Consider the following 14,672-nt stretch of genomic DNA (forward strand, 5'->3'; position numbering starts at 1 on the left):
CACCCTGTGGTACACCTGAAACCAATATAACGTCGTGGGTCAACTCTATTTATATAATAAAATATATAAACTATATTTAGATAATAAAAAACCTTTAAAATAGTCTCAAAGGAAAAGTTTAATAAGTTAATAATTTTAATAATATTTCACTGAATTACTTTTCAAAGGCAAAATGAATGTAGAAAACGCAGGATGAATCAAATAGCAAATTTATCTTCATTTTTATTTATTTTTAATTTTAATTCCAATGCAGTTAACAGACGGTGCTATTATTAGTTTCAGGTGTTCAATGCAGCGATTCAGCTCCTGCATACAACACCCGGTGCTCATCACGACAGGTCCGCCCCGTCCTCCCCGTCCTCCCCGTCGCCTATCTCGCCCTTCCCCACTCACCTCCCCTCTCGTAACCATCAGTTTGTTCTCTCTAATTAGGAGTCTGTTTCTTGGTTTCCCCCTTTGCTTGTTTGTTTTGTTTCTAAAATTCCAAATATGAGTAAGATCATATGGAATTTGTCTTTCTCTGACTGACCTACTTCACTTAGCATGATACTCTCTAACTCCATCTATGGTTTTGAAAATGACAAGATTTCATTCTTTTTTATGGCTAGTTTTCCATTATATCTATTATATATCGCATCTTCTTTATCCACTTATCTTCACATAGCACAATTTTTAAAAGAGATTTTATTTATTTGAAAGAGAGAAGGAGAGCAAGCATGAGCAGGATGAGAGGCAGAGGGAGAGGGAGAAGCAGGCTCCTTGCTGAGGGAGAGCCTGACGCAAGGTTTGACCCCAGGAGCCTGAGGTCATGACCTGAGCTGAAGTCAGATGCCCAATCAGATGAGCCACCCAGGTGCCCCCACATATCACAATTTTTAAAAAAGACGGGATCAGTGCCAGTGCCAGGTGACTCACAGTGGGGGTTCAAAAGGTAAAATCAGTAAATTATATCCTATCTTCATTTACATTTTTGATGTTTTGTCCATCAAGGATTTTTTGGTATTCATTTGATTTTTAAAGGATATTACTGTAAACTATTATTTTCTTGAGTACTGAGTTTTTGGTTCTTCTCAGTTTTGTGCTCAAGGCCTCACCCAAGCCTTGGTCTTGGATGTCTGCTCAGATTCCCTCTTCTTCCTCTTTTCCCTTGTCCCCATGTTCTAGCCACAATGGTTGACCTCTACTCCCTGGAACATTCTAGACAAGTTCCCACATTCGGGCTTCTGCACTGGAGTCACCTCTTCCGCAAATGCTTTTACAACCGGAAAAGTACATAGTTTGGTTCCTCAGCTAGGCTTTCTTTGCACAAACCATATTTTTTTTCCGAAAGGTCTACCCTGGCCACTGTACCTAAATCTAAAATCTGTTCTCCTCCTCCTGCAGCTTTCAATTTTCCTTTTCAGCCCTATCTTAAAAACAAAAACAAAAACAAAAACAAAAACAAAAACAAAAACAAAAACAAACACCTCCATGGTACTTCTCATTTCCTTTACCAGATAGTTTCCTAAAGGCAGAGATTTTTTTGTGTGTTTATTTTGGTCACTGCCTAGTGCATAATAATAGTTCAGCAAATATTTGTTGAATAAATGAATGGTTTAACCACTCCAACATCTACTGAGCCTTTGGAAGAGTCACAGATTCGTATGATTCAGATAGACATCGACTGTAAAGTGTTTGAGAAGTAGAATAGACTCAGTCTGAAAGGCTAATCCAAGTTAAGGAAAGTTCCTGTAAAATGGTATTGGGCATGGTCATTGGTTGGTTTTTCTGTGTGTGTGTGTGTGTGTGTGTGTGCTTGTGTGTTTGAAAATCTGCATTTATCCCAATCTTCTGCAAGAAGATATTATCTGAACAGGATGCTCCCAAAATGACTTGGAAAAATATGCCAAAACCTGTATTATAAAATTCCAAAAAGTACACTTAACTGCTTGTAAATGAGGAAAATGTTGACTTTTATTGTGGCTCATGCTGTCCTTGATTTTGCAGAATTTATCTGGCAAGGGCAACATAGCCCATATTGTAATCTGAAATTTGAAAGTTTCTGATTTTGCAGACTCAAAAAATTGAAGTATTTCATTGATTATCTTTGTTTCTCCCCCCACCCAAAATGAATATTTCAAATCACGCGTGCTCTCAAATAACCAACACTCAGATTTTCACCAAATTGTCAAATTGTACTACTTCTCCCTCTTTGCTCAAATTTTCCTTTCCTTTTTCCTCCTAAGAAATAAAACCTGATAGACAGGATAGACAATATATGCCTCCTCTTTCCCACGGTCCTTCCTCCCTCTCCAGTTAAGTACTCTCCTAAATTTGTTGTTTATCATTCACATGCATGTTTTTATACTTTCATTAATATGTATGTATCCATAAACAATTTATAGTTGCTTTGCAGATTTTTAAGACCTTATATAAATTTTGTCCTACTGTATATATTCATCTGAAGTGTTTTTTTTTCTGTTGTTGAAGATTATGTTTTTAAGATTCATGCGTGTCGGTGCATGTAGCTTTGGCTGCTGCAGCATCACACTGTATAGATGGGCCTGCGCGCCGTTGTAAACAACACTGACCGCATCAATCATCGTGCTTATCTCCTTGGAATGCAGCCGGGCACTGTCCAGGATGCAGCCGGGGATACACAGGTGTACACAGGTGTGCGCATCCACAACTTTACTAGAAGCTGACTGGCTGTTTCAAAGTAATTCTGCCGGGGCACCTGGGTGCTCAGTGGGTTAAGCCTCCTCCTCTTGATTTTGGTTCAGGTCATGATCTCAGGGTCGTGACACTGAGCCCCATCCAGCTCCTCACTGGGGGTGAAGCCTGTGAGAGAGATCCTCTCTTCCTCTCCCTCTGCCCCCACCCCACTGCTGCTCGTGCATGTGTGCTCTCTCGCAAAAAAAGTAATTATGCCAGTTATGGGCATTTTTCATTATATCATGGCATATTTTATGGCAATCCAGTTTTTTTTTGTACAAAAATGATATCATCTAATCTAATCACTCCTCAAACTCCTAAGTGACTTCTATTTCTTTTCAAGATTCTTTTTTTTAAATTTATTCATTCATGCAAGACAGAGAGAGAGAGAGAGAGAGGCAGAGACACAGGCAGAGGGAGAAGCAGGCTCCCCACAAGGAGCCTGATGCGGGACTCGATCCCAGACCCCGGAGTCACGCCCTGAGCCAAAGGCAGATGCTCAACCACTGAGCCACCCAGGCGTCCTGTGACTTCTAATTTTATCCAGAAAGCTCATCCATACCCAAAGTCTAAATTTCTGTCACCACTGAAAGGTTTCTAAAGAATTAATATAGGATTTAAAAGCAATTTTAAAATTTTAAAAGGATCCTTAACATTTTTTAAGCAATAGTATCATCACTGGAATTCATCTTCTGCAGCTCACAACTCTGCAGGACTGTCTCTCATGTTAATGTGTAAATGCGTTGTTTAAAAAAACATTGCTTGATAGACATATTAGTAGGGAAAGGTACAGGAAAAAAATTTTGGAACAGAAGAGTGATGAATGTATTATGAAATCGATTTATTTTTATGATCCAATTTATTTATTTTGAAAATTTTATTATATTTAAATTCAACTAATTAACATACAGTGTAAGATTAGTTTAAGAGTTAGAGTTCAGCGATTCGTCTGTTGTGTGTACACCAGTGCTCATCCCATCACGCACCCTCCTCAATGCCCATCACCCTGCTACCCCATCCCTCCAGCCCCCTCCCCTCCAGCGACCTTCAGCTTGTCTCACATGGTTTGTCTCCCTCTCTGATTGTAATTTAATCAGCATTGGCTTTGGATCTTTCTGTCTACCCAGTGATCATGAACCTGAAAAGGGGAGGAAGAGGATCCATACTGTTCCTGTCAGAGCCGGGGTTATTGGGAGCAGTCTTGGGAGGGTTGACAGAGCGAAGCGTCCATCACACGGCTCTCTGCATACTTCCACCAGTGCTCTCGAAGCTTCTCTGGTTGCCTGTATGCCAAAATCTGAGGTGCAGATGGGGAGGGGAAAAGAAAACTCTGCACTATTTTTTTTTTTTTTTTTTGGCAACTTTAATTATATTGCTTTACTCTCAGCAAAAGTAAACCTCAGCCCTTCATTTTCTGCTCCTGTTGATCTATGGTCATATCGCTTTTCCCTTCTTTTTCATTTTCCTTTCTGTCCTCAAAGTGAAAGATACCAGATATAGGATGACAGGTAGGGACACACTAGAATGAAAAGACTGTATCCAGGTTCATGCTTGGGTGAAGCTGGGGGAAGGACAGGTAGCAGCTTTTCCTTCACCCCAATTTCTACACCCCCTCCAACCAGCACTGAAACATACTTTGTGTCCTTTTAATGGTTCTGCTTTATCTTCCCCAAAGCATTTTTGTGTTAAACAGTGACTGATCATCTCCAGGTCTCCTCTCTCCACCTACAACAATGTGTCCTATTTCCTTTTGTGCCTTTCTGCAGTGGGGAGAGAACCTGGTTAGACAGCTGATAGGGACAAAAAAAGAAAAAAATCTTCTAAATAATTTGTCCGTAACATTAAAGTCCTATTAGTGAACAACATCATTTTGGCAAAAAAGCACCACTTTGATTCAAGAGAACATAGTCCAGCTGTCAGCCTACAACTGCTGCCATTTCCCAACCAGAAAGTAAGATTCAGGAGGTCATTTGGTAGAAAATGGCTTTGTCAATACCAAGCTTAATGCCACTACTAAGGCTGTGTTCCACTCTCCCATTCTAAAGTACAAATGGGACTTTGTGAAAATGCTTGGGTGGATGAAGGTTAACATTTTTCAGGACTTTAATAGAATTCCTGAACTTGCTTTTCTCAAGGTAATGAGGGACTTGGCCTCAATGGAACAGCCATTTAGAAAAAGCATATGCAGGATTCCAACTTTACAAACACTAAAGGGGAGAAATGGGGGTGAATTAAGGGATTTATCTTCATGTGTTCAGGTGGTTGAAACAACGTTGCTCAATTTTTATGTCATTTGCATGCTGTCCAGTGAAGTAGGGAAATGGCTGTAAGTGGCTTCCGGAACTTTTCTCAGTAATAGTTGAGGGGTCTGAGAAACTTTGCACACATAGACTTGAGAAGTGGTTGGGTTAATTCAAAAGACATTTATTAACCACTGATGACGTGCCATCGTGTCATGGGTGATTCTCAGAAACCCTAGTCCCTTTCCCGAGTAAGCTTATTGCCAACTGTATTAGTTTCCTAGCACGGCAGTAACAGATTAGCACAAACTGGTTTAGAACAAAAGAAATTCATTCCCTCATAGCTTAGGAGGCCAGAAGTCCAAGATCATGATATCAGTAGGGTTGGTTCTTCCTGGTATATCTGAGGGAGAAACACCTCATGCCTCTCTTTTAGCTTCTGGTGGCCGCCAACCATCCTCAGTGCTCCTTAGGAGGTGGATACAGTCTGGATGTATTCCAATCTCGGCCTCCATCTTCACATTGCCTTCTTCTCTTTGTGTCTCTCCTCCTCTTATCAGAATACTAATCTTTGGGTATAAGTCCCATCTAGATTTCTATGTAATTGCCACCCACCATTCTTTGAACTGCTTGTGTTCATGGTAAGAGCACACCGTGATGCCCGCCGCACAATGATGCCACTTTTGTTACTCAAGAGTGCTGGGAGACTGAGTCTAAGAGAGAACTGAGAGGTGAACCACATCATCCGTATACTTTATGTGAGCATCAGGTCTAATTATCATGTTTTCCAAGTCACTAGAGATCCAAGTTTTCTGGGTTATCCATCCTTACCAGGATACTATTTCCCATACCTCCCCAAATCCAACCAGTCACATAGTTCTCTCAATCTTCCTCCCACTGGCAATAATGAATTGTCTGCCATTAGTAAAATCCTGTGTCTTTAACAGGTCTTTTCTGCATAACCCCTCTCCTCAAAAATCCCTAAATCTCTCATCGGAACCCACCACCTGCTAATTTTCCTAGTGGTAGTCATTGACCAACATCCCAGTTACATCATCATTCATTCAGGTTTTTATTCCCTGGTCCATGGTCTTTTTCTCCAAAAGTTGGCACCTTATTACATTTACCTTCCTTCTAGAGGTCTTTTCCCAGCCCCCAACACAACCACTCCTCTAGAACAGTGGAGTCCAAGGAAATAAAATCTGAGCCACATGTGTGAACCAATTTTAAATGTTACAGTAGCCACATTATAAAAGTTGAAAAAGTGAAATTAATTTTCATGATTTATTTTATTGACCCAATATTCAAATATTACCATCTCAGTTTATGATAAACATAAAAATATTAATGATATGTTTTATGTTTTTATACCAAGTCATTGAAACTTAATGTGTGTTTTATACTTGCAGCCTATTTTAATTTGAATGAACCGTCAAGTATCAGTCCTTAGTGGCCACACACGGCTAAGGCTGCCATACTGAATAGCTCACTCAGCACTAGAGAATGGTTATTCCAGGTTTTGTCATAACTAGTAACTGAACCACCACAAACATCCTGATCTTGAGGCTCATGCCCTGATACTAACTCTTCACTTCTTGAGTCATTGACCCTAGAACTTCCTTTCCAAGAACGCTTCCACTCTAAGAAGGCCTCTAGTCAACTGACCTACCTCTTCTTTACTGTCCCTCTAATGTCCATACTTTCCTTCTTATGCAGCTAAGCCACTACATTCTACCCACTGTAGTGACTCCCGTACAAGTACTCCCAGTCCCTAGCTCCCTCCTTTGTACTTGACTAGTGAAACTCCAAGTCTAGTTAAGCTCAGCTCTTGACACCTGTTCCACACCTGCACCAGAACAGCTGACTGTGCCTGGAGAAAACACATGATCGTAGGAATCTCAAGTGGGACCTCAGAAAAAATGCTGTATGTCCTCAACCAGTGAAGTCTCTCATTCTCTGAGGCAACGGTTTAACATTTTCTCCTCTCTTCCCAAAGTCATTATCTCACTCCTCATTTCATTTAGAAAACAGAAGCAAGCAGAAGAGAACAATTTCATTTTGTTCCAGCAAATCTATTGACCCAGAAGTGCCTAAATCCTTCCATTCTGCCTGTTATCCTGGTGACATGATGGAGGGTGAATGCTGCTGTCTTGGGCCAACCTCTCTTCCAGCACTTGGATCCCAGCCTGGCTCACTACTCAAGGACATTGCTCCTGTACCTATTGCCTCACTTTCCAACATCATCAACTGCTACCCCTCAAAGGGACACATCTCATCCTTATACAGAAAGGCTGTATACAGAAAGTATATCACAAGTTACCAACACCACCCCCCCGCCCCGCCCTTGATCTTCCAATGTCCTCCAGGAACTGCCCCACATATCTCTTTGCCTTTAAGCAAATTCTTTGCAGGAGTTGCCTATCTTTTCCCTCTCTAATTTCTTCCCTCGAATTTTCTTTTTAATCCTCTCTATTTAGGCTTTTGTCCCTATTCAGTCACCCCACCCCCCTGAAAGTTCTCTTGTCAAAGTCACCGTTGACTTTCAATTTGCTGGATCCAATGTAAGTTTCTCAATACTCATTTTATTTAAACTTTGAGCACATTCGACAGCCACTCTATACTTCGTAAAGCACTTTGCTTTCTATGACTCAACTTCTTTTCCATTTGCCTCATTGTCTTCTTCCCCTTCACTCTCTTGATGAATCTATTATCTCTCCCTTTCTTTTCATGTTGGAATGTCCCACAGCTTACTTCTCAAAATTCTTCCCTGTGACTGATGTCATCACATCAAATCTCATAGCTTTAAATACATGATGATTTCCTCAACATTTTTTCCTCTCTCAGTGAGCTTTCTCTTGAGCTCCAGACTCTTATAATCGACTGCATTATCAAAATCTTCTTCTAGAGGTCTTCATATTATTTCAAATATTATATTTCCATCTCAAAATTGATTCCTCCCCTGCCAGACCACTCTTCCTCCAGTTACTCATGCCAGAAATCTAAGATTTGAGTCCTGATTCTTTATTTTCCTTCATATGTCATTTCTAATCCATCAGCAAGGCCTGATTGGCCTACTTTTAAAAATACACATGAATCTAATCCAAATTCTTGTCACTTCTCCCTCTAATACTTGAGCCCAAGGCACCATCGTCTCTCTGCTCCAGCATCAAAACTCCCACAGAGTGAACCATTCAAATGTAAGTCAGTTTACTTCCAGCAGAATCCACAGCTTCTGTCACACATAGAACAAAATCCAAGCACCTTAAGATGGCTTAAAACCCCTACACGATCTGGCCCCTGCCCACCCCAGTGGCCTCATTGCCTGTCATCTTTCTCCTTTGCTGATTCCACTCTGTCTACACTGGCATTCTTGCCTATCTCTGCATATACCAAGATCATTTCTGGCGCAAGCGTTTGTACTTTTTAGTCCCTCCCACTGGAACACTCTTTTAAAAGGGCTTTAAAGAGCTTGTTCTTGTAGATTTTTCAGGTCTTTTCTCTGGTGTCCACACTAAAAAGTATAAACAATGCCACCACCACCACCACCACCACCACCACCACGACCACCACCAATAAAACATATGCAGGATTTAAACCTGGTTTTCATAATACCCCCAAATTAATAAACAAACATAAATAAATAGGATCTCCAAAATTAAAAAATAAAAAGCCAACAAAGTCCTCTGTGAAGTTGTTTTCCTCAGTCTCCACTTCCAGAGGATGTCAATCAATGTCTGAGAAGCCCAGGAGAAAAGAAGGACCTTCAATATTAATTGAGGAGAAGAAGGAGGAAGAATGGGCCTTAGATTCTACTCAATGTCTAAACAACCCGCCCGCCCAGAAACATTTTGGCACATGTGTTTCACTGGGAAGATAGATTCCTTTTTTTTTTTTTGAATGACTCTACTAGTTGAGATTTCTGTTTAAGTGGCTCAGATCCAAAATAGCAATATCTTAGGCAAGATGGTTTATTTTTCTTTCATTTAGAAGTCTGGGCTGGTATCATGATTCTGCTTGGCAAAGTCTTTAGGGGCCCAGGCTCCTTCTATTTTGTTGATCTGCCATCCCTAGACTACCCACTGGCTGCTCCAAGATGGTCCCCCTCCAACAAGGAAGGAGGAAGGGAGAGGTAGAGGAAACCCTTTGCCTTTAAGGTACTAACCCAAAAGTGACACACATTATCTCCACCAATACACTGTTGGCCAGAATCTGGTTACGTGAGCATGCCTAGCAAGCTGTGTGGGAGATGGAGAAATTTGTCCCTATTCTCTGTGGTCATGTACTACCTACTGGATGAATAAAGGGGTTTTATTGTTATAGTAAGAGAGGTGAAATGCTATTAGGTAATGACGGGAAACTTGAATAGCATACATTGGTACAAAATAACTACAAAAGAAATTATAGAATGACTACATTATGATGAGCTGGCTATTATGTGCACGTGTGTGTGTGTGTGTGTGTGTGTGTGTGTATTTGTATGTGCATAAGTATTTGTGTGCATTTAAGAGAGAGGTAAACTCTAGAAAGATTGATAAGCTCTCCCTACAGAGGAGTTCAGGGAGGTTGGGGAAGCATCATGGAGTAAGTCTACAGCCTCCTAGGGCAATGACTTTAGAGAGGGCATCAATAATTTGAGTTCTTAACGCCTGCTGTGTTTGTACTTCATACAAATGCATGAGGATGAACCTCAGACTCTGTGTATCAGGAGCATGACATGATTTATACCTGCATAACCAGATATGTGGTGTAACAAAGAACTTTTTAATTTCCTCATTAGAATAAGTAATCATGACTGTAAACAGCTATCAGTATGATTACAGGGTTTAGTAATACCTATGGATAATGCAAGTCTGATTTTAGGTGTAATGGTCTCTCCCTCCTTCCCCCCCTTTAGCTTTGCCTCAACTGCTGTTAAATGCTATCCTTTTAATCAGTCTTGATTGCTTTGCTTTGCTTTGCGACTTGCTTAGAGACTCCTCAGAGGCACATTGTTTCATGGGAGACAGCTGTTCTTTCCTAGCTCACGCTGACTGCGGTTATATATAGTGGCGGTAATAATTGTCTGCACATACGCACACAGCACATGGGGACCCACTGATGAAAATTAGTGTTTTGTGCGTATGTAGTGCTTTCCTTTGATTGCATTTACAAACATCTCGCCTCACTTCTCCCCTCCAGCTGCTGCAGTGCGCCTCCTTAGCTCACAGAGGGGTCGGAAGTTGCCCCCTCAATCTCCAAGACTCCTTCATAACTTTATAATTAACACTCTCATTGTTTAGGCTTCCCCTTCCAGGTTCTATTTTGATAAAAAAATTTCAGATCTCTAGGCTTTCAATTCTTTGAATTTTACTCTGTGTGTAAAGCTTTTATTTGGCGCATGTGATTTCCAGAAAAATTACACTTTAAAAACCACAGTGATATATCTGTAACATTGAGCTATACATCCACTTCCCATGAGGCATCAGTGACTGTAAAAAAAAAATGGCTTAAAAATATTGATTACCATTGGGAGGAGAAGTGGAACTAGATCCTTCTTAATGTGTTTGATAATACTTCTTTGTTTAAAATGTCAGCCCAAGTTTCTTCACCGATCATCTGGAATTTAAAATAAGCATGTCCTTAAAACAGAGAGCATCTATCTGAAATAACAAGCAGTGTCATCACAGAGCAGCCTCCTATGCACCGTGTGTTTTTGTTTGTGGTGTCAGCCTAATCAGAGCTCATGCACACAGTGACAAAGGACCCCTCTCATTGCCAGATGGGACATCTCTAAAGCACAAAATACGGTTGTTCACTACACTGGCCTTTCAATAAAAATCTGTTTTGAAGCTGGTAGTTGTATCGAAGGGCATGATACTTACATTAGGGTGCACATTCTTCAGAGCCTTTAGTTTTTATTGACTTCAGGTCTTCATATTAACTCTTTTTTCCCCTAGTTTTGCATATCCTCATGTTAACTTTTCATTGTCATGGAAAATCCCATTATGGTTTGTTTCTTTTTTTTTTCATTTAAGACAGTATCTTCTTCCAACTTTACTGCAGCAGCATAAATTTCCCTATGTACTGTTTGAATTGCCTTGGAACCATAGTAGGGTGAACTAGATGGTTTTTCCCCAAAAGAGAGACCCCTGGGAGAGGGCACATTGTGTCTGAGGTCACAGATAACCCCACTGGCCACATTGCATGTGGTACCCAAGGACGATGTAGTCATAATTATGGAGGAGGCGGTCCCTTTCATTTAGAGCCTCCTGGCTTTTCTTCCAGGCTGGCTTCCCTCTTGCCGCCTCCAGACTTTCCTGGAGCTTATTTTCTGTGGGTGCAGTATGCAACAGATGGCACTGGGCACGCCTTCTGCTCTGGGCTCTATCTCTTCCCAGGTCAGTTTTGATATGATAGATGGCCCCTCTAAGCCCATGTACTTACGTTTACGAGGAGTGGCGTAATGGAGAGAACTTGAGAGAGGTTGACTCACATTTAATTTTAGTTTCTCTATCACTGACTATGTGACATTGAGCACCTTCCCTCCTCTCAGGGATTTGAACACATGAGAAGGGTCTGCCTTGTGTGGAAGGTTTATCGTTCTCTGCTTTCTTGTTCTACTGGCCTCCACCACTTTTGCGAGAGTCTGGTGAGATAAAATGAGAGGACACACTTTGAATATTGCCTAGGAGCGTTCATGTGGTTTTCAGTTGTGGAAAGCATGATCAGACGGTACATTCAGGTCAGACAATCATTACTGGCGAGAATGGTTGAGAACACGCACACCCCTGGCTTGTCCCAGTGACTTTGAAAGTGATCACATGTGGGTCAAGTCCTCATGTGCATTTTCTATTTTTTAATAATCTTGAATACTGTGTGAATTTCACAGTTTGAAATTAAACTTGAGGGACTCAAAATTATGCCACTTTATTCAGCTTCAATTGCAGATGTGAAGGGTTCCAAAATATCCCTGTACACAAATGCTACAAATGATGCCCATACACAGCCAATAAAATGGAAGCCAGTTGGGCTTATTAGTTTCTGCCAACAAGCTAATTCAGTATGCTATTTGTGCTGGCTGGACTCGGCTCCCGAGGCCCCCTCAAATTTACTCTCTAGTCTTGTTTGTCCTGCTCTTTGCCCTAGATGGCTGGTACCGTGGATGCAAACCCTGGAATCCTGGTGCTCCTTCACCCTTCCAGTTGAGTTTGGCCATAGAGAAGCGCTAGCAGGGGCTCGGAGGATGGGAAGAGAGAAAGGTCAGAGTATCTCTGACTCGATTCCTCATTCGCCTCTTTCAGGAGCCTATTCCTTTGAAGACCACAGCCTTGGTCTCTCTTCCAAAGCTCCAGTTCTCACTGGGCTTCTTTCACCAATTCTTGTCCTTGCCACTTCAGTTTTAGGATTGAAAAACTACCAACCATCGCTGCTTAATGAAAAATGTCTTCTACATAGAAGTTAATTTGGAGAATTCACAAGGATACAGTCAACCTGCATCACAGACAGAGTCAGCTATTCACATTTCTTTTGGAGTAAAGCTTCGGGGGGCACCCGGGTGGCTCAGCTGGTTAAGCATCTGCCTTAGGCTCAGGTCATGATCTCAGGGTCCTGCGATGGAGTCCTGCCTTGGGCTCCCTGCTCAGGGAGGAGCCTACTTCTCCTTCTCACTCTGCTCCTCCCACTGCTTGTTCTCTCTCTCTCTCTCTCTCTCTCTCTCTCAGATAAATAAATAGAACCTTTTTTTTTTTTTTTAAGAGTAAAGCATCAGAATTGCTTGAGCTCCGGGTTCATTTGTGCAAAGTGTGTGTCTTCCATCCCTTGATACTAGATATTTCTGTTTAAAGAGCAGGTTCAAAGTAAACAGTGATAGCACTCTGCCTCCCTAATGTGGCCACTGGAGTTTTTATTTGTAAGTTTTTTTTTTGACAGGAAATTTTAAAAGCTGCTAGAAAGGGAAGCAAAGGTGGATAGTATTGTGGTTTCTGGAATTTATTGCAAAATAGAATTTTTATGGTTCTCGACCAAACTTATTCTTGTTGTTTAAGACTTTTTCTAACTTTGTAGGTCTGCAGCTTAATGTGAAAGAAACTTGTCTAAAATAAAGTGAATAAAAAGTATGATTCAATACACTATGATTGAGACTGGGCGGACAAATCTCATTATGTCGTGCATTGTTGAACATGAATATAGGAGGATCAATGTTGATGAAATCATTGGCAAATTTGCAAAGACTTGAAAACAGAAGCTGTTACACTATTATCCATTACTGTAATAAGTCAATATGTATGGATCAATTGATCTTTTAAAATATATCTATTTTCTGTAATAAAAAGTCCTGATCCTTTACTGTTTTAGTTTCCTACCAGGAACTGGGGGGCTTAAACAATAGCAATTTATTTTCTCATAGTTCTGGGGGCCAGAAAACTGAAATCAAGGTGTTGGAAGGGTTGGTTTTTTTCTGGAGGCTCTGAGGCAGCATCTGGTTCACGTGTCTCTCCTAGACTCTGTGGCTGAGGGCACTCTCCCATCTCTGCCTCTGTCTTCTCATAAGGGTTTTCCTCTGTGTCTCTGTTTTTCTTCTCCTCTTTTTTTTTTCCTTTTTAAATATTTATTTATTTGAGAGAGAGAGAAAGAACACGAACTGGGGGAAGGGCAGAGGCAAAGGGAGAGAGAGGAGACTGTGATGAGCAGGGATCCTGATGCAGGATCCCAGGACCCTGAGCTTGTAACTTGAGCTGAAGGCAGATGCTTAATTGACTGAGCCACCCAGAAGCCCCTTTCTCCTCCTCTTATAAGGACACTTATCATTGGGTATACAGATCACCCAGTTACTCTTGAGATCCTCCATTTAATTACATCCTCAAATACTCTGGTGCCACGGGTTAGGACTTGGACATATCTTTGGGGGAACCACAATTCAACCCAATATAGTGACCTTTTTCCTATTTTTACTGCAATATTTATTTTATCTTTTAATATTTTAATTTTTTGGAATGATTTTATATGTAAAGCTTCATAAAAGAAAATTTTCACCATCTCTTTTTCTTTTGTGGCCATTATTATTATTAATTTCACTTTATGAGTATCACTAAAGGCACTAAAAATGATTATGATTTATGGAGGAGAGGGGCGTTAAAAATGATCCATTCCAAGTGTCAAATAGCTAGATATGGATTGCTTCTGGGCTTTTTCAAAGGACTAAAAAAGAAAGTGGAGTACAGGCTGGAAAAGAGGAAAGTGGGAGAAGAATCTAAGAACTCATCAGGATGGTGATCTCAGCATGTAGAGCTTAACAGCATGAGGTTCTAAGTTTGACAATTGGGATCCGTCACCCCAACCTGTTGCCCTTACGGTGATATCTGACCTTAGCATGACTTCACCAAGTGCAGAGGCTCTTCACAAGAGGCTGCAGGAAAGGCAACTCCTAATCATTTTTCATTTGTTGTGCACAGAGGGGCACAAATGGAGGAGCTGGTGGGCCCAGCAGAGCTGACAAGGGTGAAGCAGATCCGGGCAGGTCAGGCCCCGATGGTAGGGGAGTGGCTCTCTGGATAGAAGATAACACGAGGGCAGGGGGACTGGGAGAGAAGGAGCCGCCCTGCTGTGCTTACTTCAGTGCTTCTTCCTTCATCTTTAATGGAAAAATGGAAGATGTAGGAGACCACTGAGCTACACAATAGTAGGCCAGGACATACCAGTGCTAAATGGGCCTTTAGAGAAAAAACCATCGAGGCCCCTCCATTTTCAAAGAGGGAATAT

The sequence above is a fragment of the Vulpes vulpes genome, chromosome 4 (genome assembly GCF_048418805.1).
Source record: "Vulpes vulpes isolate BD-2025 chromosome 4, VulVul3, whole genome shotgun sequence".
Lineage (NCBI taxonomy): Eukaryota > Metazoa > Chordata > Mammalia > Carnivora > Canidae > Vulpes > Vulpes vulpes.